The 25,934-nt window shown below is 50.6% G+C and overlaps 1 long non-coding RNA gene across 7 annotated transcripts in view; it reads left to right on the forward strand.

Moving 5' to 3' along the window:
* Positions 1-25,934, forward strand: part of LOC103567818 (uncharacterized) — a 225,307-nt gene that overhangs the window by 33,644 nt on the left and 165,729 nt on the right. For 3 of the 7 annotated variants that reach the window (XR_011543200.1, XR_011543198.1, XR_011543199.1), the window contains exon 2: positions 24,183-24,319. The exons of 3 other annotated variants lie outside the window; for them this stretch is intronic. This is a non-coding gene — a long non-coding RNA (uncharacterized lncRNA). Of the gene's footprint in view, positions 1-23,905; positions 24,025-24,182; positions 24,320-25,934 lie in introns of those variants that run through there. One more of the 7 variants, XR_548785.2, reaches the window with a different exon arrangement.

Consider the following 25,934-nt stretch of genomic DNA (forward strand, 5'->3'; position numbering starts at 1 on the left):
CAGAACAAAGGAACTGGTCTTAAAATGTCAGTAGAACATAAAGAAAGAAAAGGAGATTGGAAAGTTCCCCTCCGCCTGCACCGTGAGACCCAGTTCTGTGTCTTGGTGTTCGAGGCCTTGGTTGGCATCCATGCTGCCCTTGGTCATACTCCCTCTCAACAGACCCTGTGTTCTTCTGTGTCTTTAGTCTCCTTGGAGCCTTTACCTGGCAGGGGCTCCTTCCAGATGAGGTCCCTTCTTCTCTGCCTGTGTCTCCAAGTATCAGATACTATGTGGAGGCCTTGGTTGAGCCCCACCTTCTAGATGTGAAACCTTCCCTAGCCACAGCTGAGCTTTTCCTTTCTAGAACAGTCCTAGTTCTTACTGCTTGCTTTCTCAGGCTCCTGGCTCCCTTTTTATGATCGGAGCCCAGGGGATGTGTGTCCAGGCACCGCCTGCAGAGCCGAGCCCACAGCTAAGGGAGCAGCCGATAGGCTTGAGGCAAACAGCTGTTCAGGATATGAAGACAGTTCATAGAAAAGGAATGTCAAATGGCACTTAAACAGAAGACGATCTGCCCAGTCAGAAAAAGGGAACTGTAAATAAAAAGTACCACTTTTCCCTCTTTAGATCTTGCAGTGTACAAGTTGGTGATGTACTCTGTTGTTGACAGAGCTGTGGAGAAACAAACCGTCTTGTACATCCATTGCTGGAGGGGATGGAACCTGGCACAGCCCTTCGGGAGAGTATGTTGGCATTATCCAAACTACAGATGAAGGTGCCCTTTGACCCAGTAATCCCGTGTTGGGATATTTCCCCTAGAAATCTACCTACAGATACTTGTGTGAAATGAACAATGCACAAGATTATTCATGGTAGGATTTTTATGGTAGCAAAAGATTGGGAGCACCTCAGACGTCTGGGAGTTGAAGACTAGTTCAGTGAATGTGCCCTCTCGCACAGTGAACTGGATGTGGAGAAGAGTGAAGAAATGCTGTGTGCACGACTCTGGGATATATGGTTGAGAAAAAAGCATGGTGCAGAACAGTGATGACCACAGCATGCCATCTTTTGTGTAAGTGTATGTGTGTGGAGGGGATGTAAGAATTTATATTTGCCTCGATTCTGTACGCGTACACTGGAAACCAACACAAGTGGTACCTATGTGTTGAGGTGGGGAGCTGGGCAAAGGCAAAAAGGGGCCTGAAGGAGACTTTTGACTGTGTGTCTGGGTATCTTTTGAATTTTGAACCATGTTGACTGTATTATCTGTCAAATATTTAATTTAAAAAATTTATGACCTTCTCATCGTTTGACTGAGGTTATGGGTTTTGGGGAGGAAAATCGCAGAGGTAAAGTGCCATTTCTTACCAGATCACATCAAAGGTGTGTGCTGTCAACACAGCTTATACAAATCCCAGCTGAGGGATGTTTTACAAAATACTTGACCAGTCCTCTTCAAAACGGACACGGTCACCAAAACAAGGAAAGTCTGATGGGATGGGATGAAACTGTCACAGGTAAGAGGAGCCTTAGGAGACAGGATGACTAAATGTAATGTGGGATCCTGGGTGGGATCCAGGAACAGAAAAAGGATATTAGGAAAAAACTAAGAAAATCTGAGTCAAGTATGGACTTTAGTTCATAAGGTATCAATATTGGTTCATTATTTGTAAGAAATGTGCCATAGCAGCATATGATGTTAATAATAGGAAAAACTGGATGCAGAGTATATGAGGGAAACTCTGTATTATCTTCACAATTTTTCTGTAAAATCTAAGACTATTCTAAAAAATAAAATTTATTTAAAAATAAGCAGAAAAAAAAAGTCATGGCCTCCTTTGGTTCTCTCAATAGCCTGTGAGTTATTTCTGTCTTACAGATGAGAGGGCTGAGGTTCAGGGAGGTAATGAATGTGCCCAGGTGTCCACAGTTGGGTGGGCGCCAGGCTGGGTGGTGGGCACCCAGGCATGGCACATCCTGGCAGAGGAGGTGGTTCCAGGCGAGTGTGGAAAGGCCCTGGGATGGTGCTGGGGCCCAAGAAGAGGGAGGGAATTCCAGGCCCAGGGCGGAGTGAGCTCCTTGCCTGGTATGTGGATGTGGGCCATCTTTCGGGGAGCTGGGGTTGGAGGCACAGCTGGGGGTTAGATCCCAGGGGCCCCTGTGGGAGATGCTGAGTTGCTGGGAAGGGGATGGCAAATGGTCTCATTCCCTGGGCCAGCCCTGATTGGTTGGCTGGCTGCTGAGAGCGTGCTCTGGCTCAGCAGGAAGCATTTGTGATCAGTTTTGAGGTTGCCAAGGACAGGGAATGGGGAGTCGGAGAGCAGGCGGCAGATAACTGCTGGGACCTGGGGACCCTGGAGATCCTGGAGAGGTTTCAGCCTGGCAGAGCTGGGCCAAGGCTGCAGCCACACTGTTCTCTGTTCCTTCCCTCAGACCTCAGAAGACCGTTCCTTCCTCGGTGTCTCTGTAGGGGACTCAGGGCAGTTTGGGTAGGCAGTGGGAGCAAGTCAGGGCTGGAGAAGCTTCTGGAATCCTTGAGGCTTGAATCCTTGGAGTCCTTGAGGATAAGGCAGAACTTGCTTACAGAACAAGATGTTCCCAGGAGGTGGAAAGACTGGTTTTCAATCAGATAAAGGTAGGATCCTGTGGAAACTTCCAGCACCCTGTCGTCTCCAAGAGGTAGCTGTCTTCACGCTCTAGCACCGGCGACGTAAAAGCGGATGGAAGAAGAAACAGGGACGCTTAGAAAGGCTGCGTGAGCTCGTGTGTGTGCCTGCGTGTCGGTGCATGTGCGTGTGCATGTGGGTGTGTGGGCCCGTGGCTTGCATGGCTGCATGCTGGCTGTTAGGGACTAGAAACTTCTTTCAAGGGCAATTAGGCAAAGGTTTGTCTCCCTTGAAGAGTCTGGTGGTGAGACATCCGGTTTACAAGATAGGTCATTGTTGAGGAGCACTTTGATATTGATAAAAAAACATTTTGTGCAAGATTTTTAATCTCTGTGGTTTTCCAGACACAACCTTTGCAGCTTGACTTGACAAGCTCAGGCCACATATACTTGTTGGGGGCACCTGCCTGTACTTTTGGAGATGATGTCGCTGCTCCTGGTCAGGGACTCTGAAAAAGATAACTAATAATAAAAACAACTGATGCTTATAGGCTACCGAGCGCTGGTGTTTGTTTTATAACACACAGCTGTGGTGTGGACCATGCAGAGCTGGCTTTGCAGATATGAAAACCAGTCAGTTTGCCTGATCTTCCTGGAGCTGCTGGCAGTTCTCAGAGCATGTAATTAGTGCCTCCCCATGGGGTTGAGCAACGTAAGACTGATAATGAATTTTGTCCTTTGGTCTCTTGTGTAGACTCATCAGTGGGTCCTAGGCCCTTTGTATTAAATTAAGAAAATGCTCTTACAGAAAAGTTTTTAAACACTTTATATTAAAACAAGAATGCAGAAGGAATCAAAAGAGACCCAAAAACCAGAGTGGCGGCGGGGGTGGGGTGGGTGGGTGGTGGGGGGATGGGAATCTCTCCTAAATTTTAAATACCAAATTTTTATTGAGGGGTTGAATAAGGGGGTTGCGAATAATTTACTGACTGATTTGTCATGATGGCCTCCTGTAAGCGTGGGTCTAGATGACACGTTTGGGGGTGGGTGCCCTTCCGTGGTGGTATTTTCCTTTCTTTAGGATGCACTATGGTCGTGTTGGAGGAGTGAGGGCTGTGGAATTGCATATTCTTTTTTTTTTTCTGCTTTATCTCCCCAAATCTCCCCTGATACATAGTTGTATATCTTAGTTGCAGGTCGGAATTGCATATTCTTGAGTTTCTAACCCAAACCCAGTTCCAAGCTGTGTGACCTGGTACTTAACCCCTGAGGACTCCCTCGTAGTCCTCATCTGTCCCCTGAGATACTAGTATGCACCTTGAAGGCTTCTGGGCAGAATTAGGTGAGATGATGTATGAAATGCCCAGCCCAGGGCCTGACACATGATTGGCCTTCAGTCCGTGGTGGTCGAGTCCAGAACAGAGTGACTGTCTAGATGTGGCCTCTTCCACCTGCAGTGAAAGGACACCGGCCAGGGAGTGAAAGGCTCAGAGGTCAGTGCAGGGATCGTTTTCTCTCAGCCTGATGGAAGGGTGCATTTGGACCAGGGGTCAGGAGTCGCAGAGTCGAGACTTGAGTCTGGTCATCAGGTTCTTTGGACCATGGATTCTCCATGCAGGAATGAGGTTGGGACAAGGGGTCTTTGCGGGCTCTTTGTGTCCTGTCCCCTGTGCTTCTGTGGACTGGCTTCATTGGAGGGGGCCATCCAGCTTCTCCACCTGGATCTTGCAGGCTGTGATCACCGTCTCTGTTCTTGCCATCCCACATGAGTGACAGCTCATCTAGATTTCCAGTGCTGGCGGTGCAGCCAGTGCTTTACGAGAATGACCTGGAGCCCGGTGGCCTGTTGGCTGACCGTCTGTGATTTTTGGTAGCCCCTACCCAGGCTCAGAGGTGCTGGGGGAGCCGTCTGGATTTCTGGTTTGAGAGCTCCTGGTGCTGTGCCATGGCAGCGGTCACGGCCGTGATGCGTTGCGTGTGCTTCGTGTGCAGTCCCAAACTGGAGCAGAAGCGAGTGCAGCTTCTCAGCAGAGCTGGGAGGCATCGGGGAACCACATACTGCTAACTTGGCATCTTTGAAAGGGGCTGTGAGCCCAGAGGCCCACCGGAGAGAGCTGGGTGACTGCCCCTGCCATGAATACGCTTGGGCTCTTGGATGAGTCATCTAAATTCTGCTTAGCATGTCATTCCCCTGTATGGAAGCTTTGGGCAAAAGGCAGAGAGGTGTAGTAGTTAGTGCATGGACCCTGGTGCTAGCCTACCTGGGTTTGAATCCAGCTGTGTGATCTTCAGTACAATATTAACCTCTCTGAGACTCAGCTTTCTCATCTGTGAAAGAGGGAATTGTAACAGCATCTATCTCAGAGGGTTGGAGTTTTAAATGAGATAACATGTATAAAGTGCACAGTACAGTGCCTGGCCCCCAGCAAGGTTGCTGTGAGGATTAAGGGAGGTAAAGCCCTTGGCACAAACTAAGGCTCAGTAAATGCGAGCTGATGTCGTGGGACCTTTATTACTAGTAATGAAGCCTGCCCTGGCCCCACCCCCTCCCCGTCACCATGGCAGCCTGGTACCCACTGGTCTGGTCTGAGTTCTTGCCACATGGAACAGCAGGTTCTTGACCAGGCTGCTCCCCTTCAGCAGTGGGGCCCCTGAGCCAGGGCCCCTGGGTCCTATCCCTTCTGCGTCCGTAGCGTCTCATGCAGTGTCCAGCTGCCAGGAGAAGGTACTCAGTAACCGGTGACCCAGCGTGACTTTGGCTGGCGTAGGGTTGCTGGGAGAGCAAATGAGGTTCTCTCTCATGCTGTCCAGATTTCAGATCAGGAAGTTATTGAGCATCTACCACATGCAAGATCATCTGTCGGCCAGAGCCTGGAAGTACCCAGTGGAAGGAGAGCCGGTCCTCCAGGACCTGGGCTCCAGGTGAAGAGGTGACATGGAACCTCCCAGAGAACTAACAGCCCTGGGGACCTAGAGCACTAGTGAAAGAGTGAGTAAGTGAGTCTGTGCCCAGTAGGAGGCCAGGCGGGGAAAGGGAGGCAGTGGCTTTGAGCATCCCAAGAAGCCTGCCTGGAAGAGGTGGCCCATGAGTGATGTAGGATTTTGAGAGAGGAAATGGAGTCTGGGGGTTCTGCTGGTATTGGTACAGGTTTGCCTCAGGGCACAGGCTGCAGGGGAGGCCCCAGGGTGAGTCTGAGGGAGCTGCTGGTTGTGGCAGAGGCTTTCTGTAGGGTGTAGTACGACCTGGAATGCTGGGGAAGTGGTTGTGACTGAACTCTAAAAATGAATGGACGGGGCACGGGGAGACCACAGAGGAACAGGAGGAGGAAGAGAGGGATCCAAGGGAGGGAGGTGGGGGACAGATGCTATTTAAGTCTCTGAACACCGTATGGAATAATTTACACACCGTAGGTTCCCACTGTTCCCCAGGGGCGTGCTCCTGCCCTGCCCTGCCCTTTTCTGTCCTGTGAGCCTGTCATTTCTCTCCCTGGCTCCTCGCTCCCCAGCCCCAGAAGCCAGTGTATCCCGGCCATTTCCTGCCCCGAGGGCCGCCCACCCTCCTCTGATCCCGGTTGCCCTGCGCAGGCATGATCTCACTCCGGCCGGGAAGCAGGGCTCCTGTTCCCGCCTGTTTACCCTGGCCCAGTGACAGGTCCGTCACGTGGTGCCCCCCGGGATGCCAGCCGCGTGAGTCGCCGGCAGTGGGCACAGGCGGGCGGGGGGCATTCCTCCGGGCTGACTCGATCCTCGCCTGCCTGGCACGGGACCCCTGCTTCTGGAGGCAACTCAAGGGTGCTGGGCGGCCGGGCTCTGCATCGGATGCTGAGTCATTGCCGCGCAGTGTGGCCCCTGAGTCACCGGGGCCGCTCTGTCCTTAACAGAGAGTCCTTTGTCGGACCCTCCTGGACCCGAATTGGCGTTTGACCCTCTCAGCCGCTAGCTACCCTTGAGGTCTCTTGCACTCTGATCACTTTAGGGCCCATCTCTAGTCAGCCTCGTAGGATCAGCTGTGCCCCTTTGCACTCCAGAATCCAAGAGTATAACTCGAGTGAGCAGCTGAGTTATAGGAGAAAAGTGGGCAGATTAAGTAAGCTGGGGCCCACCGAGTGGGGCAAGATGGAGGGGCGGAGGTTGGGGGAGGGCCGGGTCTCCTGCCCTGACAGGGCCGCAGGAGGAGTGCACAAATCTCATGTGTCTTGTGTATTTTGTGAGCATCTTGAAATGACCTTGAAAACCCACCGCTGTCACTGGAGGGAGCAGGTGCGATAATAACATCTGTGCATTGGTACCATACTTCGTTAATTCCTGTCCCAACTCGGAGATGTCAGGCACTGTCCTTGTAAACCCGTTTCATGGTTGAAGAAACTGAGGATTTGGTAGGAGAAGACACTTACTGGGAGTCACAGAGCTAGAAAGTGGCATGTCTGGAATTTGACCCCAACCTCAGTTCACTATATTAGACTCCCTGATTCAAGTTGTTTGTTTGTTTCTTTCATCCTCTCTCTCTCCTTTCCTTTCTTTCTTCTCCCCTTTGCTGCTTGGCTGCTGGAGACTTCCCTAAGGAAGGCAGCTGTCAGCAGTGCAGGAAGCTGACTATTAAAGAGGAAACAAAAGTGTCACTAGGAGTCCTGCTGTCACTGTGGATTGAGCCTGCCTGCTGAGCCCTGAGGGCACACTGGGGCAGTGGCCCTTTTCTGCAGGGATGGAGAAAGCCTCTGGAGGCCTCCACAGTGAGGACCCTAAGGGTCTGTGACTGGGAGGGGGAGGAGTGGCAATGGGGCCTGCTGTGAGGAAATTGCGCAGCTCCTTGACCTTGAGGGGAAACCTGTGTTGAGGCAGCAGGATGCTGGGGAAGTGTCTTGACCTTAAGAGAAGCCTCTTAGGGTTCAGGTTGTGCATGTACCTCCAGTCGGGTGGCCTTGTGGGGTCATTTCATTGCTGCTGCTCTCGTGGTCTCTTACATGAAGAGAGGAAGTGGGGGTAGACCAGTGTTTCTTAAGCGGAGTCCCCCTGGGCAGGGACATCTGCATGGGGGAGAGGGGATTGGAATCAGCATCTGTAATGAGCTCCCCAGGTGAGGCTGGAGAACCCCTTTCAGGTCTGCCCCAGAGGCAGGGCAGGCCTTCCAGTCCTCCCGCCCTTGAGGGCCTGAGCTGGGAGCCTCACAGCTGCAGGGTCTTGGCCAGCAAGCGAGGTGGCTCAGGCCTGAGTGGCCTGCAAGATAGGGCTTTGTGGGGCCTGTATTCAAGTCACTTACTATAACAATCCATCGACTCCATGTAGAAACTGGGGTTTCTGGCTTCACTTGGGGGTCCCACTCCTGCACAGCCACCCTGGCTGGAGCTGGAACAGCCGCCGCTTGGGATGGTCTCCCTCCAGTTGTCTGTCTTCCCACGACCCCCTGATGGAGGCCATGTAGCAGTTCCCATTTAGAGTCATGCTCACCTTGTTTTTCTTTTAGAGAAGAGAGATGTGAAATATTCTCATGTCCACCTTTCTCTCAAAAGTAGAGAAGGAAAACAAAGGCTGTGTGTTTCCAGAAGGATGGGATTCACACCTCTCTTCCTGGAAGTAAAGAATTTCTTCCACCTGCCCGGACTCTAGATATAGACCAAAGAAAGGAGGGGCTTTGGTGGAGAATGGGGGTGTGTAGGCTCAGCTGGCAGAAACACGGGTGAGTGTCCTTTACAAGACATTAGGGTCACTTCCTATGGGTAGGCCTGTGCTGAAGTGCTTCCTTATATTAACTTAGTTAATCCTCGCCGGAAACCTGATGGGGAAGGGATCTGTACAGTCATTATCCCTTTTTACCAGATAAAGTAATTAAGGCTTAGGGAGGCATAGTCCCTCCTCAGGGCCAGCACTTAGGCCTACAGCATAGAGCCCCAGGACTGTGCTCCTAAATGTGCCGTGGGGAGAATTTCATGGCCCTCAAATTGAACACCTGCTAAGAAGTGCTGGGTACTGCTGCATATTCAGTTTCCTTCAAGCCTCCCGCCATTGTGTTATCCCATTCAATGGATTGGTTCACTGAGGCCGAAGAGTTCAGTTTCATCTACTGTAATCAGAGCGCCTGCCATGTGCCTACTTTGTTCTGGGGGCTGGGATACTGAGATGAACACGACCTGTTTTGGACTCTTGATGACATTATCTACAAGAGGAGGTGGTCCTTTTCCCCAGGAACTCTCCGTGAGTCAGGGACACACAGGGATGGAGATCCACGTCTTCTGACTTCGACCTTGTTGCTTTTTCCCTTCGTGTGCTCCCCTCTCCTCTACCCGCTTGTGTTGCCTGGTACACGGTAGAGGTTACATAAGAGGTTACATAAATATTTGTTGAATGTGAATGTGCATTAACGTGTGTGTTTTCTACAACTGTAAAATTTAGTGAATTGGAAACATCTTCACAATGGATTGTTCTGTATGGCGGACTGTCATGATATTAAGCTCTGGGTTGAGAAAAGAGGAAACATGGTTTGAGTTGAGAATCGAAGATAATAGAGTTTAATGTTCAGAATCTTCTGGGGCTGTCAGCCTAGAAAGGTCCCATGATTCTAATTCAGTTATTATCTTGAGTGTGTAAAACCCTAAAAGGCTTAAGCTTATCACCGACAAGGTGGCTGTGAGGTCTCTGTTTGGCCTGAGGTTACCTCCTGCAGCCGATGTGTGAGTGAGATGGCAAGAGGTGTTGAAATGGACACTTTTTTGAAGAGAGACATATTGAATGTGGGCAAAAAGGCCAGATGTTGAAGTGGCGTTTCTGCTTTTGATTGAAAGTTTCAGAGGAATCTTCTGGTAGACAATGATTGTGATACGAGGGTTTTTAGAACTGTGGCTGCCTGTGAAAGGTGGTCAGTATCATGTGAATTTGCATGAAATCTAACGTAGAGTGGTTCTGTGACCTTGAGCCACCAATTTTCTTTTTCACCACTTCTGTCTCTTTTTTCTCTTGTTGCTACACCGGAAGATTCATTTTAAATGACACTTTTAAATGAGAGGAAAACAGTATTATTTTCCTCCCGATGTTACTATGCTCATTTTCAGTTGGCTGCTTCGTTTTGACAATTTCAGTTAATGGCTTGGCTGTCCAGCTCCCTAACTGTTCTGGCATCCTTAAACATACACAATGACTAAGTGTGGGTTCTTATCTTATTAGGAAATGGAAGAAAGAATAAGATCAGCATTTCCTGGATGGCCAACCCATGCCAGGTACAATGGTAAAGGCTCTTTACTGAGGACCAGTATGTAGGTTGAGCATCTCTCGTGGTGACACAGTGGCAGAGTCAGATTTGAACTCCAGTCTCTGTCTTTTGAGCTTGCTTTCTTGGCCAATACAGTACATAAGATGCTGTGAGGTTGGGACAGAAATGTCCATTGCTAGCCTTCTGGCTGTTCACAGTGGTCTCATTCGCTACTGGATCCTGTTTGGTGTCTTTGTGCTTTCTCTCTGGAGCGAGCAGATCCCGGGCAGTGCTGAGCCTGGAAGAAACAGTGCAAAGTCAAATCTGGGCTGTAGAGTCATCTGGGGTTGATCTGGGACCTGCTATTTATTTAACCTGCCCTAGCCTCAGTTTTCTTATCTGAAAAATGGGTATGATACCAGCCAGGTCAAAGAGTTTTGAATGAGACTCTCATGTCTGAAGTGCCCAGTACATGGGATGCTCTCAGTGATCATTTGTTTCTTTGTCCCTACAAGTAGTGAGGCTGAGTCTCAAGCGCCAAGGGGAGATCACTTTCTCTTCCCTCCCTAAGTGTGTCATCGCCCCCTCCTTGAGCTTGTATTATCTGTGTGTGGCGAGCCCTAGGAATCACGCTGCTGTATGAGCTGAACGGTGATATAAAACCCCGTGAACATTGCCTTTCACGCAGCGCCCTGTGACTGGCTTGCCGCTGTCAGCGGTGACGAGAAGTGGTGGTGCCCCAGGGACCTCGGGGAATGCTGTGTGCAAATCTGGGCAGGGTGACTTACTGGAACCGCCTGGCAACTTTGTGGAGGGAACTGGCTGCCAGGCGAAGAGAAGAGGAGCAGGTTTTGGTGGTGGATGTGGGGCTGCAGGAGGTACGGCTCCTCCTGGCAGACTGGTTCCCAGTTGTGGGCGCTGGGGTGCGGTATGGGACTGGGAAAAGGCTGCTCCCCAAAGGCACCTTCCAAAGGCAGTGAGAGGGCTGGGAGTCCTAGATTGGAGTATTTAGGGAAAGGATTTCTGGGAGCTTAGGAGGTAGGGGTGTGCTGTGGGGTGTACACCAGCTAGGTTGCCTGCTGGGCGGTAGTCTTGTAGAGAAGAGAAATTGATAACCATGGACTAGCTCATGAACTCTTGCTCTCTTGTCGAGTTTATCACTTTGCCATATGGCCATTGCTGTTCCCCCTGCTGTGTGATCTTCTCAAGGACGGGAAAGCTCCTTGCAGAGTGCCCTTCGTGATGGCTATTGAGGAGCTACAGTCAAGATGTGAACTTTGGGATGTCACAAAGGACATGTCACACAGCCTTCCTTCTCACCTGTCTGCTGTTGCTGTGTTGTTTGAGAACCTCTTCTCTCACCCCTCCCTGATGATTTCACCTCATTGTCTTTCTCGTGTGTTTCTGTCTATTCTTTTATCTATATTTCTATACTCCTCTCCATCCTTCTGTGCTTTTTTTCACCCAACCATCCTTGTATGTTTCACCCTTCCACCTGGCCACCTTTCCTCCTGGCTGTTCTTCCACCCAATCGCTCTTCCATCTAACTACCCTTCCACTCAACCACCCTTCCACCTAGCCACCCTTCCATCCAGCCAAGTTTCCACCCAGCCACACTTCCATCTAGCCACCCTTCCACCCAGCCATTTTTGCACCTAGTCACTCTTCCATCTAACTACCCTTCTATCCAGTGATCCAGCTACCAATCCACCTGCCGTCTGATAGTCACTGCCAACCTGGGCACTGTGCCTGCTCTGGAGATTCACAGATGGATAAGAGCCAACAAGGTTCCTGCTCTGAAGGAGTTCATTTTCTGGTGGGAAGCCCAGCATATAGCTATGTGGTTATAGCACGGTACAGTAGGTGCTGTAGTAGAAGTGTCCACAAGGGCACACTGGAGGCCGGAGGTGGGCGAGGGTTCAGCGTGGGTGCCCTAGGGGAAGTTTCACTGGTCAATTGCTTGAATTGAGTCTTGGAGGATGACTTGGTTCTTGAGGCCTTGGGGGCCAGGGAGAGGAGGCAGAGGTGAGTATGGAAATCCGGAGACCTTGACATGTGTAGTAGAACTGTAAGGGATCCGTGGACTCAGGCTAGAGGCCCAACTGCAGAAGTTTGTTAAATCTTTGCTGCCTTGTCATCCCAGTGCCCAGTGCGTAGTATGTTCTTGGTAACTGTTAGATTACTCCTTTGTTGACCTTTCCAGAAGTGAGTTCCTTTTGCATCCATGCCTTTGTCCACAGTTGTGGTCGTCCACCTGGTTAGGAAGCCGCTGCTGTGAGGAGCATGTGCCCCAATGGTGAGGCGGGCTGTGCTCTGGCAGAGTGGTTCTGAATGTCCTCCCTTCAGGTCCACCATCACTCAGGTGCCAGTCACAGAACTGAGAGGAACTTAACAGGCAAGCAAATATTTTTATTTCTGAGCATGCTTATTTGTAGAAATAATTGGAAAACACGGGCAGAAAAGAAAAGCAAAAAATAAATAAATAAAAGCAGAATAAGACAGAAAATACAGATCACCTCTAATCCTGAGGCTCACTGATAGCCACTCTTAACATCTTGCTTCCTGCTTCCATATGGTTTTCTGCCTTGACTTTTTTTTACTTAACAGAGATCATGCCCATTTCCTGGTGTCATTCAAAGTTTTAAAAACTTGTTTTGTGCAGCTTCCCTTGTGTCGTCACGCACCTGGACAAGAAAGGTCCTCTGTGAATAGGTTTTTCTTTCTAATGGGTTGAGCCCTTTCTGTGTGGGGTTGTTGTGATGGACAGGTGGGGACAGTCTGTCAAGGTGCCTCACTTAGGATGATGGCAAAGGGCACATGAGTGCAGGAGGCTGCCAGCTTGCTGTCATTGTCATTATTAGCCAAGTCAGCGCTGCTGGCCTTCAGATTTCTTTCTGCTTTTTGCCTGTCAGACCACACAAACCTTTTTACGCATCTCTGGTTATTTTCTTGGCAAAGCCCTCCAGAAACGTATGAGGAGTTCTATAGAGTCCCGTGCCTGTCAAATTTCTTTTGAGGAATATTTCCCTGGTTGCCCCTCCACAGGTAGTGCTAGGAGGGCTCACTGAGGTGGCCTCCTAAGGTTTGAGCATCCTAATTAATGCCACAAACCCTACAGTGGGAGTGGAGCGATGTGATGGGAAACACACCGAAACAAATAGATGTTCTTGTTGCTTCTGCTTGGCTGCTGGTGTGACTGACCGGCTTTTCATGTGGATTGCTTGTTTATGTTTTCTCAACTGGTCATTTCCTTTGGGGTGTTGGCAGTTTTTTTCCTCATTGATTTGTAAGACCAGTCTTGATTAACTTGTGAATTTTGCAGATGGGGGGCCCCCACCAGACTCTTTGTCAGGCGCGCTGTTCCAGGAATGGCTGCCTTCCTTTCTGTGGGGGCAGTTCTTTACAAATCTGCATCTGATTGTGGTGGCAAAATCAGCCTTTGCAAGTGAATGTGGGCCCTGTCTCATTAATCTGGGCAGTTGCCAGTTCTCAGTGTTCCCACAGAAGTGGCATTTGCCAAGGAGCTTCCCTCCTCTCTCTTCCTTTCTTTCTTCATAAGCAACTAAGAAACCCTGCTGACTTTCAGGTGTCAGTGTAAGTGTCCGTTCTTCAGAGACCTCCGCCTGGAACCCCCAGATTAACTAGTCCTGGGGTTGGGTGGACATCTTCACAGCATCAGCTGCAGTTTCTAACTTAGAGGATGCTTGTGTGAACATTGGCTTGATGCCTGCTTCTCTGATGGACTCGAATCTATTTGAGAGCAGGGACCATGTCTCTTATTGCATCGTATGCGTTACCTCGGCCCCTAGAGCAGTGCTTGGAAATGAATGCCTAGAGTGGTTGAGTGACTTGCCTGAGGCCACCCAGCTTCGATGTGGCCGATCTGGGACTTGATCAGGTGTGTGAGCCCTCCTTTGAGCTGGATCCTTCAGGATGTTTTGCACCTGCAGTGAGGGCTTTGCTTTGTTGTCTAGGTGAGTGGAGCAGAGGTCGGCCTATGTGGCAGGGCCTTGTCCCTACACCCCACTGGCACGGTCATTCCGGGTTATTTAGGCTCAGAGAGGACAGAGCAAGATCCAGGGGAAAGGTTTGGACTGGCTTGCAGGTGAGTGCCGAGTGACAGCCGGCTGCGCCCTCTGCTTGGCTACACCCTCACTCTGCACCTGGTGTGGCTTCCCCCAGGCTGGCCATGGAAGGGGAAAGAAGCTTCCTTTGTCACAAGCTGAGGCATGAACCCGACAGAGCACTCTGGTGCCACCACTCCTGGAGCCCGTCCTACTGGCGGGAGAAGCCCAGGTGGGCAGGGAGGGAGGGTCTTCCATAGGGGTGGAATGCTTGGTTCCTGGGGGGGGGGGCAGGGATGGGGGAGGCCTCCTGGTCAAAGTGAGGGAGCCTGCCAGCTCGAATCGGGGTGCTCCCAATCCCCTGCTGCTTGAGTCTGGGCAGGCTACCCGTCTCTGGGAGACCCAGCCTCCTGCCAGTAAAGTGGAACTGTTAGGCCTACTCTCAGGGTTTGTGGGCAGATTCAGTGATTGGTGCCCATTCCTGCCTCTTAGCAAGTGCTCTCTGGATGTTGGTTTACTTTTGTGTGTCCCCCACCCCCACCCCCGTGTTCATAATCGACATGTTGAATTTGGCAGAAAATTTCTAACATTGGGAAGTTCTCAGCAGAGTCAGTGAGAACTCAGGAGGTCCTCCTGCCCAGTCGAGCACCACACGGGGGTGGCAGAGACCACCCCTGCGCTGGAAGGGACCCCACTAGGAGGCTAAACGCACTAGTCCAGAACCATTCCTAGTCCTTGGGGTCCACGCGGGGTGATGGAGAGCATGCCGGCTTGAAGACCCGCATTCCAATCACAGGCTCCCTGCTTGGAGCTGGGTGGCCCCCAGGTGAGTCTTTTGCCACTGTTTCCTCATCCATCCATGAAGTGGGCATTAGGGAGGGTCACAGCCACATAGGTTGGGTGAGGATCCTGGGATGAGGAGGTGGTTGGAACCATCCAGAAGCTGCTGGGGTCAGGGCCAGCTGGGCTTTTTCAGGGGGAAGGTGGTAGGTACCAATCTGGGGGAGTTTGCAGGTATTAAAAGCATCCTGGGGCATGAATGTGATGAATATGGATAAGTAGGCAGGATAGTGCTCTCTCCAAAGATGTTGACACCCTAATCTCTGGAACTGTGAATATTAAACACATTATGTGGCCAACAGGAATTAAGGTTGTAGGTGGAATTAAAACTGACCTTAAGATAGGGAGGTTGTCCTGGATTTTCTGATGATTCCAGTGTCATCACAGGTGTCCTTAGAAGTGGAGGAGGGAGACAGCAAAGGAGGTCAGTGTGATGTGCTGTGAGAAGTGACGTTGCCGGCTTTGAAGATGGAGGAAGGGGCCGTGAGCCAAGGAATATGAGCGACCTCTAGAAGGTGGAAAAGGCATGGAATCGTGCCTTTTCCTCCAGGAGGGAGTGTGGCCCTTCTAACACTCAGTGAGACCCCTTTTGGACTGTTCATCTCTAGAACTGTAAGATAGTAAATTTGTGTGCATTTAAGGTGCTAAGCTTGAAGTAATTGGTCCCAGCAGCCCTAAGAAGCTAATGCAGTAGATGAAGCATTTGGTGGCCACAGCTGGTGTCCTGCCCCGTGGGGAGTGGGAGCTGGAGACCACAGAGGGATGTGTTTTTTGGGTGTGGCCCTGATAGGCAATCCCTTATTTGGGCGTGATCATCAGTGACAAGGGCCACTGAGGCCTTCCTGGTGACCTGGCAGGGATGCCTTGTGTAACCAAGTGTTCTGAGATCCGTGCGATAAATGGTCCTGTGTAAATGCCAAATACCCATTGCCTGTCTTGTGACAGCCCAGCCTTTGGCTTGGGGCAGCCTGGAAAGGGTGGCATAATGGTGCATGAGGTATGGGCACTCCTTCCCCTCCCACTCTGCTGTTTTAAGTTTTAATTCCTGGTCTCTTGGAGTTCAGTATTTCTTTAAGCATCTCAGGAGCACTTGACAAGCGTATATTAGCCTGGAAGAATGAGCTTGTCCAGCATTCTGGCTGTGCCCTGGCTCAGGGACAGCACCTTCTCCATCTTTCCTGGACATATGTCTCATTGCCTGCTGATGGGGCCCTCCTGAGCGGCAATGCAGGGAATGTGGCCGCACCCCACCCCTGTCCTCTTTCCTGCCCTGCTCCCGCAGGAATGGGACAACAGGCAGCAGTGGGGCCTGGATGGAGGAGACTGGCTCTGGATGAGGCCTGCTGCCTATCTGCTGGCCTGAGGCCCTCTGTTTACCTGCTGAGGACCCCGCTGCACAGAGCCTTCCCGCCTTCCTCAGTGCCCGCCCCCACCAGGTGGTGCACAGAGACAGGAGCCTGCCATTCGCTGGGGTTGGGATGGATGTGGGAGCAGCGTTGGAAGCCACTGGAGAGATCTTAGCTTGTGTTGGAGGCTCAGTCAATTGCTAGTGCATGCAGGCGTTCGCGGAGGTGACCGGTACTGTGATAGTTCGTAGAACAGACACCTGTGTTGTTACAGATGAAGAAGCCCAGGCCCGAAGAGGTAAGTACCTTGCCTCCTGCTCACTGAACCTCTGCAGATGCTACACACTGTGCTAGCTACACGTGCCATCACGAAGCCTTGAGGTTCATCTTCTAGAGGCCTGGGGCCATTTTAGAAGGTACGTTCTGTCTGTGAGGGGTTTGTGTGTGTGTGTGTATGTGTAAGGCTTGGATTCACTGTATAGGATGATGTTAAATGCTTTTTAAAACCGAAGCCAGGATAGCTCCTTGGTTGGCATCTGCTGCGCCTGACAGGTACCTGGGCTGAGTGTGGGTTGCTCTCCTGAATGGTGAGTGTCTACCGAGCGAGAGCTGCCTGTGGCCTCCTTGTGCTCAGTCACCCAGAATTTGAGGAATGGCTAGGGGTGCTGCCTGGGCTTGTGTTTGGTCCCAGCCAAGGTCAAGTTGTCAGGGAGGATGAAGCGGGAGGGGCACACTTGCTGGGAGGTTGGAGGAGGAGGGGGACCAAGACTCTGCAGCCTTGCAGCCCTTTTATGTGCAAACCCGACCCTTCATCTCCTTTGCCTGGAACACCCCCATTCGCCTCTCCTCCACTCAGAGGGGTAGGAGGTGAGGAATTTCGCAGGGGGCGGTATCTCTAGTCTTGACATGCACATTCCTCTGCAGTGCAGACACCTGGCTGGAATAACAATGAGCCATGCTCCAAGTGCCTGCCTCCTTCAAGTGTGCCTGGAGGATGCTCTGTTTGGGAGGGCTCTGCTGAGCCAGCACTGATTTCCCCGCATTTCCCACCCTCGCTGTCCTCTCCTTCTCTGACAAAGGCCAGGTCATTGGGATGGTAATGCCCTCTAAGCTGGCCTTGGCTCCAGGTGAACTTTGAGGCCAGCCCTTGAGGATGTGCAGTCTCATTTCTTATGCAGATGTGGTGGGGGGTGGGGTTCATGGGGCCTTGGTGGGGGGGGAATGGTGAGGAGAAGGGGACTGGCAAGTCCTAAGACCTGAAACCAAGATCTTCTGAGTTGTCACCTCTTAGGGCATGTCTTTTCATGTAAATGTGCCAGAGGCCGTAGGTCACCCACCTTCCACTCCCTAATAAAATTACTCTGTGCTACTTCCTGGTCAATCTAGACTGTGCCTTCACTGAGGGTGAGAAATCTACCAGAAATCATTGTAGAAGGAAAACATAAGAAAAGGACAACAGCTTAATCCCGGTGGTATTATATTTGGGCTTCTGTGATCCTGTCTGTCCTCATCCATCAATAGCTTTTTCCTTGACTTTTAAAATAGTTCTTTTTTTCTCTTATTATAAAATAAATATTTATTTTGTTTCACAAAGAATTACATAGCACTTCTAATGAACTAGGCAGCTGTTCTAAGTCCTTTGCAAATGTTAACTCATTTAATTTAATCCCATTGCTGCTCTGTGAGGCCATGCTAAGACAGAGGTTAGGTGACGTGCCGGGGTTGCAGGGCCACTTTCTGCTAAAGACCAAGCAGTAGGGCCTCAGGGTCTGTGGCCTTCTCCTCTCTTAAAAGGAGAAAATTAAAAATGTTAGTTCCACCACCCAGAAATAAACACTGAGTATTTCCAGAAAGTAGGGCATAGTTACGTCTGTAGGCTGTCTATAAGCATTTCATTGGATAGATGTATCATAGTTTATTTAGCCAATTTCCGATCATTTGAATAATAACTTTTTTGGGGGGGGTAGGTGAGGAAGATTGGCGCTGAGCCAACATCTGTTGCTAATCTTCCTCTTTTTACCTGAGGAAGATTGTCTCTGAGCTAACATCTGAGTGTCTTCCTCTATTTTATGTGGGATGCTGCCACACCGTGGCTTGATGAGGGGTGTTAGGTCCGTGCCCAGGATCTGAACCTGCAAACCCTGGGACACCAAAGAAGAATGTGTGAACTTAACCACTATGCCACCAGCTGGCCCCAGTAACATTTATTTTAACTGTCGTGCATTTATACTTTTGCATCCTGGTCTTCCTTCCTCTTCACATATATTAGTGCCTTCTCTTTACTTTTGACAAGTTTACTAAACTTTAAGAATGACTTAAAATTCTCCTAAAGACACCGGTAGGCATTGCCTCAATGCTGTCCCTCGGTGCATACTTTGGTGTTAGGGAGTTGCTTCTGGTGGACTGAAGTTAGTAATAAGCAGCTTAGGACAGTGCTGATGGCAGAGATGATGGCAGAAAAGGCAGAGGCCTGGGGGCCAGGTTCACGATGGAGCCTGGTGAATGAGTCAACAGGTTTGCAAGTTGTGTATTACGTATTACAGTTAATTATTTAAGTGGTCATTAGTAAATCATGAAGCTGACGTAATTATTCTTTATTATTAAATAACAGAATGATGCTAATGCTATCAAGTATTAATTATTTAAATCTTATTACTTAGTATTAAGCCTTGTAGTGTTTGACTATCATCGGAAGTTAGAGGAACAAAGATGTCAGACAGTGTCAGCCATTTTCCTTTAGGATGTTTCTGCCTCGTTTTCCTGAGAGCTTGAGGGCCCGGTTGTTTGTACCATTTTTGGCAACTCCATAACCCGAGAGATTGAGACCGTTCGTCAAATTGTATTTTATAATATAAGGTCAGAGCAGACAACTGTACTGGGCTGAATAACGTCCCCCCAAGTGTGTGTCTGCCAGACTCTCAGAATATGGCGTTATTCGGACACAGGGTCTTTGCAGATGTAATTAGTTCAGAGGAGGTCAGGGTGAGCCCTGTATTCAATGACTGGTGTCCTTAGGGGAGAAGAGAGAAGAGAGACAGAGACGTAGGGAAGGAGGCTCTGCAGACACAGAGAACAGGCCGTGGGACCATGAGCAGAGATGGTGGTGATGCAGCTGCAAGCCCAGGAGGGCCGAACGTTGCCTGGAGCCTCCAGAATAAGAAAGAGGCAGGAAGGATCCCTAAGAGAGCCACCACCACAAACTCCCCTTGAGGGGGAAGGTGGACGGGAGAATGAGCCTCAGTCCTTCCCTTTATGTGAGGCCCTCTGTAAATATTTGCTGAATGAAGGAAGGATGAGGCATGTTGTGAAACTGGTCACTTCATTCCGCATTCCCTGCCTGAAGTGCTGAGCGCGCTCAAGATGTGTAGACAAACATCCTTTTCAGCTTGAGGAACCTCCTTCTCCGGTTACTAGCTATGGCAGCTTCACACAGTGGCCGTACGTCCTCAAACCTTGGTGGCCTTACTTGTAAGATGTGAACCTCTCCTGGGCCATGGTGAGGATTAAATATGATGATGTGTGTAGACCCCCAGAGCATGGTGGGTGCCCGGAGAATGTTAGCAGTTATTGTTATTGTTTGCGAAAGATGTGAGTGGTGTTGCTGTTTATGCTCCTTTTCCTCTTAATCTTGTAACTGCTGCTGTCACATCTCCCTCCTGGCCTCCTCCTCCACCTCCTTCTCCTCCATCCCATGACTGGGGAGGGCAGGGAGCCCACAGAGTGAAATGTCAAATCAATTCCTGTCCTCTTAGACTGTCTTCCAGACTACCTCTAAGTGGGTTGAGTAACCATATGCCCTGACTACCTCCTCTGCAAAGAAAAAAATAGACAATGAGAGCAAAGCAGCAATAGGAAATCCAGAGGAATGGTTGTTGTTGGATAGCGGCCCCTCTAGGGTGCACCAGGAGGGCGTACGTGTTGGAAACTGACGCTCCAGAGCAGGTGATGCGCATCTGCGTTTTGGGCTAGGTTGGTCCAGACAGCTGCCCTTCTGCTGATTGGATGCCCGTGAGGGTTCCCAGGGAGTGACAGCCCTTAGGATAAGTGTGGGGTTTACTCTTGGGGAGGGCAATGGATATAAAGACTTATAATCAAATAAATGTTAAGGAGGAAAGGGGAATTCCATCTCCCTCCCCCATGCGGTGTCCCACCACCCCTGTGTTTTGTTATACAGGTCATTGTGGACGAGTTCTGAGGAAGCGTTGAATTTTAGCTCCCACCATCTGCACAACTACCCTGTTTCACAGCTTAGGAAATTTGGTCTCAGGGAGGTTATTTTGCTTCCATGGCCCTTTCCCAGAGCTGGGGAAGAACCCCAATGCTGTCCCTGTCCCTAAGCCCTTCCTGACTCCCAGCCCTGGCTTCTGAGTTCAGGGGCTTGGTGGCAGGGCCGGGTAAATTCAGGTGAGCCGTGCTGGGTGCCTGCTGCTTCACACCATAGCTTGGTGGGTGTCTGTCAAGCTGATTGGGTCTCTGTTCTAAGTCTCGTTGTTGGGGGGCCCGATGGGTGGGACTCCTGAAGCTCAGGGTCCCTGAGCTTTGTCTGTCCCTAGGCAAGAGTTGTCAGAATTGGGTACCGTGTGCGACTGCCCCTCAGTGTGGCCGACATCTGTCATGCGGAGAAATGCTGAGGATACAGCTCTTCGGTGCTCTTGGACCTCCGACCGGGAACTGTTCACGCCCCAGGAGAAGAATCTCTGCAAATTCTAGTGCCAGATACTGATTCAAAAACAAAACCAAGCCGAACAGTTGTATTTTTTTTTTCCTGATTGTATTAAAAATGTATGCTTGCTGAAAAATTGCCCCTACCACTACTGAAATGGAAAAAGTAGGAAGTGACCTTTTCGGATAATGTCATTCCTGTCCTTTGGCGGAGGATGTTAATGGAAAGAATCAGAAAACCCTAGCTTGGAAGCCTCGCTTGACCGTTTAGTTTCTAAAGGTCTCACATGAGGGAGAAGTCCTGCCATCCCCGAGGGCCATCACGAGAGTTATGGGAGATGTTTGATGAAATTATGTCAAGGGCTGTCACTGGTCCTTTGTGGGTTCTGTAAATATTCTTTGTCCCCATTCCTGCTCCTTGCTTCTGATCTTCTAGGAATCCAGACAGGTGAGAGCCAAGTGGCTGGAGGAGCCCTGTCTGTTCTCTGATCTGTTGCTGGCTGCACAATGAGCTGCTGTCCCCTCCCCAGCCCTGCTCTCCTACTTGCGGGTGTTGACCAGTTCCCTCTCTCCTGCCAGGTTAGACAAGGACGGGAGCAACGAGTGTCCAGCCTGGAGCGTCTGTGGTGTCCCACGACCTGGGCCTGCCTCTGGCTCTGGGCGTGTCCTCCTGAGAATTCTAGAGAAAGTCTGAGCAGGTTCAGAACAAATGCATGCTCCTCTTGCAGACTCTCAAAGATGCCCGTGACACACACCTCGATTCCCTCCCACTCATTTACCTGCTCAGTAAGCCCTGTTGAGTGCTTGGCACCTGGAATTAACTGAAGGACATTTTCTCATCCTTAACTAATTTGGAAAATGTGAGAAAGGAGACCGCTTTTAATTTCTGGAAGCACAAGGAATATGTTTATCATTCAGGTGCATTGCTGGCTGCTGAAAATCATCTGGGTTAACTTTCACGCATTGAGCTGCTGGGGGGTAGTAGTAATAGCTAATATTTATTGAGTGCTTTCTGTGTGTGAGGGACCCGCCATGCACGCTGCATGGATTATCTCATTTTGTCCCCCCAGCAGCCCTGTGAAGGAGGGGTAGTTATTAATTTCTGAGGCGGAAGGCGAAACTTCAAAATACTGAATCAGCCTCTTGGTGTCCAGTGAGTAATGGAGGCAGGATGCAAATGGGCTGTTGTAATTCCAGAGCCTGGGCCCCCAAAGGGGACGTTCTCCATCTAGAATCTTTGTGGATGTCTCTGTTCCGCTCCCTTTGTGAATCAGTGATTCAGCGTTATCCACTTGTCCTTTGAAATATTTTTGCCATTTCTCCATTAAAAACAGTCTCCATCATTCTGAGCAAGCAGAGTGACTGACACACAGTGGGTTTACAGTAAATATCCAGTGCATGAACATGCCACATGAACATGAATTGAGCACCTACTGGCTACCAAGCAGCTGGAGTACTGGGTTCAGGGAGATGCAGAATTTAAGGATGATACGGTTGCTATCCTCAAGCTGCTTACTCTCGACTCCGTAATGGAGAAAGCTCAGGTCTGCATACAAATTGTGGCAGTTCAGTGTGGGGCTAGTGGTATGGAGAGAATAAGGCCTGTATGCTTTTAGAACATCCTGATTCCGCATATTGAGTCACCGTGCCGGAGCAAATGGCCCAAAAAAGCCAACAGGCTGGGATTTAAAATTGATATGGTGGAGGGGCTGGTCCCGTGGCCGAGTGGTTAAGTTCGCGCGCTCCGCTGCAGGCGGCCCAGTGTTTCGTTGGTTTGAATCCTGGGCGCGGACATGGCACTGCTCGTCAGACCACGCTGAGGCAGCGTCCCACATGCCACAACTAGAAGAACCCACAACGAAGAATACACAACTATGTACCGGGGGGCTTTGGGGAGAAAAAGGAAAAAATAAAATCTTTAAAAAAAAAAAAAATTGATATGGTGGGGCCCGCTCTGTGGCACAGCAGTTAAGTTCGCATGTTCCACTTTGGTGTCCTGGGGTTCACTGGTTGGGATCCCGGGTGCAGACATGGCACCGCTTGTCAAGCCATGCTGTGGCAGGCGTCCCACATATAAAGTAGAGGAAGATGGGCATGGATGTTAGCTCAGGGCCAGTCTTCCTTAGCAAAAAAGAGGAGGATTGGCAGCAGATGTTAGCTCAGGGCTAATCTTCCTCAAAAAAAAAAAAAGTCAATATGGTGTCTGCCATTATGCTGTGGGAGCGCTGGGGAAGGGACAGCACTGGGTTCCGTTCAGCTGTTGAGTCACAAGGGAATGATGAGAAGATTGGGAAGGCTGCACAGAGGAGGGAAAGGGTCTTGCAGGATGAGTAGAGGTTCACCAAGGGCTGAAGAGTTGGAGGGACAGTAGGAGCAGAGGCCCAGAAGAGGGTCAGTGTATGACATGTCCAGTGTGGCCAGAGTGCAGAGGTGGCCGTAGCCGAAGCTGAAAGTTTAAGAGCTTGGGCGGTGGGTGAGGCCTTAGTCCTAGTTCATCTTATTTCCACCTGTGTTATTGGTATTGTGGTTTTGTCACCTGCTCACGGGGATGGGACTGGCACCTACGTGGGAGGGGCACTGAAGGATGGAGGTGTGCGCTGTCTCTGACTTAAAGGCGCTCATGAACGTTTGCAGTGGGCGTTACCTCTGGGCTGGTTGTGAAGCAGTTGACTGTCATTCTGACAGTTTCAGACAGAGAAGTGGTGGGCGATTAGATGTGTCCTGTGACCCTGTTCATCCCCAAAGGAAGGTCTCCATCCTCTTCACGGCTTATGCTGAGGAGCTGCTGTGCTCCCACTGTGCGTGTATCTTTGGACATGACCCTTTGGGTGCCCGTGTGTTCATAGAAGAGGAAGCAGGAAACGACGAGGTGTGTCGGGAGCTGTACTGAGTTTTATAATGGTGGTTGGGGAGAAATCAGAGTATTGGGTTTTCGTCTCGACTCTATTATTAGCTTACCATGTGACTGTGGAAGGTCACACGTCATCTCCTCCTTCGCCATCTGAGGTCTGTTTCTCCTCCTAATGTTCTGATTGGTGGGAGCCGATGGGGGTAGTCCACTGAGGCCACTTGCTCCCTGGAGCCCATCTGAAGGGTTAAAGGAGATGTGGCCAAGCGTGGCAGGTAGCAAATAATCAATAATCTCTTTCCTTTTCTTTTTTTCTGTTCCACTTCCTTCCTCTAGTCTAAACTACTCCCCGTTTTCAGAATTTAATGTATTCCTGTCCTTTTATTTCTTTTCCCCATGAGGCAAAAGGAAGTTCCAGGTTCTGCTACTTCCTGATTAGCTGATCTCGGACAAGCCACCCTGGCGAGCCTTAGCCGTTCATCTGTGATATTTGTCTGGTAACTACTTCCGAGGGGTGGGTGGGGACAAAGCGAGACCCTCTGTGTCAGGAGCCAGCACGGGGCTGGCGCAGAAGGTGTTCAGTGAGAGCAGATTGCGGCCCCTCCCTGCCCCACCCACCAGCAAACCACTCACTGTGTCTCCATCCTCCTTCCAGGACCTCATGCTGAAAAGAGAGCAGTTGACTCCCAGGAACAGGGTTTCTCCAGCAAGCTCTGTGCGACATCCCTGCATCACTGTCACCCAGGGACCTGTGGAGTAGACCCCGCCCCAGGCCTTCTGATCAGAATTGCTGTGAGTGGACCTCAGGGATCTGCCCACATCGGGTGCTTAGACACAGCCCAGTGGGACGCCACTGGCCCCAGAAACCTTTTGTGAGCCTAGTACTGTGACTTGCACCGTGAAGGGACTTGGTAAATACAGAGCAGTGTGTGCACGTGGCGTCACTGTGAATGCTGTGATGCCACACCCAGTTCCCACGGAGCTCTGGAGACTTAAATGCCCCAAGTCGGGGTGCCTTTCTGGACTACTGTTCTGACATGTTTGAATGGGTTTGAATTTCTGCTGCTTAGTTTTTTCTTTTATTTTTTCCCTTTCCTTCCTTCCCCTGGATGATGTTTGTGTTGTCCATACATGCTTTCTGTCTCCGGAACCCCAAATGCTGATGGGGTAGGACATAGTGGGTTTGCCTTCTGAGTGCAGGGGAACGAGGAGAGTGTTAGCTGCTAGGCTTCCCCACGTCACGTGCTGGCAGTTTGAAACAGCTCCTGTCCTCAGGGAGCGTCTGGGTGGCAGCACAGCACTGTTGGCTTCTGTGCCTCGCTCCCAGCTGGTTGGATTTTTGTCGTCTCCTCTCCTCCCCCTGCCCCACTCCCTCCACGTTGGATTTACCCAGTGGGTGTAGAGATCGCTGCCCAGGTTGACTTAGTGAAGGGCGTCTGTGTGACTCGACGTAAAGACCTGCTTCTGTGAAAGTCAGAAGTGCATTCCGGAGTCACAAGCGTGACCTCCCGGAAGCTCAGCTAATCTCGGTTTTAAAGAGGAGTCGGAACAAAGGGAGTGATTATGGGATGTGTGGAGTGTGGGATGTGGGAAAGGGCAGCTGCTGCAGGTTGCCTGGTGGAAAACTTCGTCTTGAGGAAGCAGCTCGTGCTGAGGAAGCCAGCTCCCCAGCCCCCAAGGGAGTGGGAGCCCATGGTCATGCTGAGCTGGGGACCCAGATCCCAAAGCGAGACAGGGGTTTGGTGCGAGGATGGGCCACGGAGACTTACAGACTGATGGTCCTGGGTTCAAGTCCACCCCTTGCTGGCTGCATAACCTTGAGCCAGGTGCCTACGCTTCCTGTGCTGTGATTTGGGGATATGAGGTCTGACTCTGGGGTGTGAGCCTTAATGGGGGAATTAAAAGAGGCCTCTTTGTGGTGGCAATTAATAAATGCTTTTTCTTATCTCCTTGCTTATTTTATTTTTTTGCTGAGGGAGATCGGCACCAAGCTAACATGTGTTGCCAATCTTCCTCTTTTTGCTTGAGGAAGATTGTCGCTGAGCTAACAGCGGTGCCCATCTTCCTCTGTTTTGTATGCGGCACGCCACCACAGCATGGCTTGATGAGTGGTATGTAGGTCTGCACCTGGGATCCAAACCCACAAGCTCCAGGTCACCAAAATAGAGCCCGCGAACTTAACCACTATGCCACCAGGCCGCCCCCTCCTTCCTTATTTTGAGCATCACTCTCTACCCCTACCCTGAGTGACTTTCTCCTTCTTCCAACTTACATACCTCTTAGGGGCTGCGTGATTTGGGCCTGAAAACAGCTCCAGTCCTGGCAGAGCTCACCGAGGTCCTGGAGCCCGTCGACTGCAGTTTGCGGGCTTAGGCCTTACATGGACTGTTTCTCATGGCCCCATTTC

Source organism: Equus przewalskii, chromosome 8 (assembly GCF_037783145.1).
Source record: "Equus przewalskii isolate Varuska chromosome 8, EquPr2, whole genome shotgun sequence".
Lineage (NCBI taxonomy): Eukaryota > Metazoa > Chordata > Mammalia > Perissodactyla > Equidae > Equus > Equus przewalskii.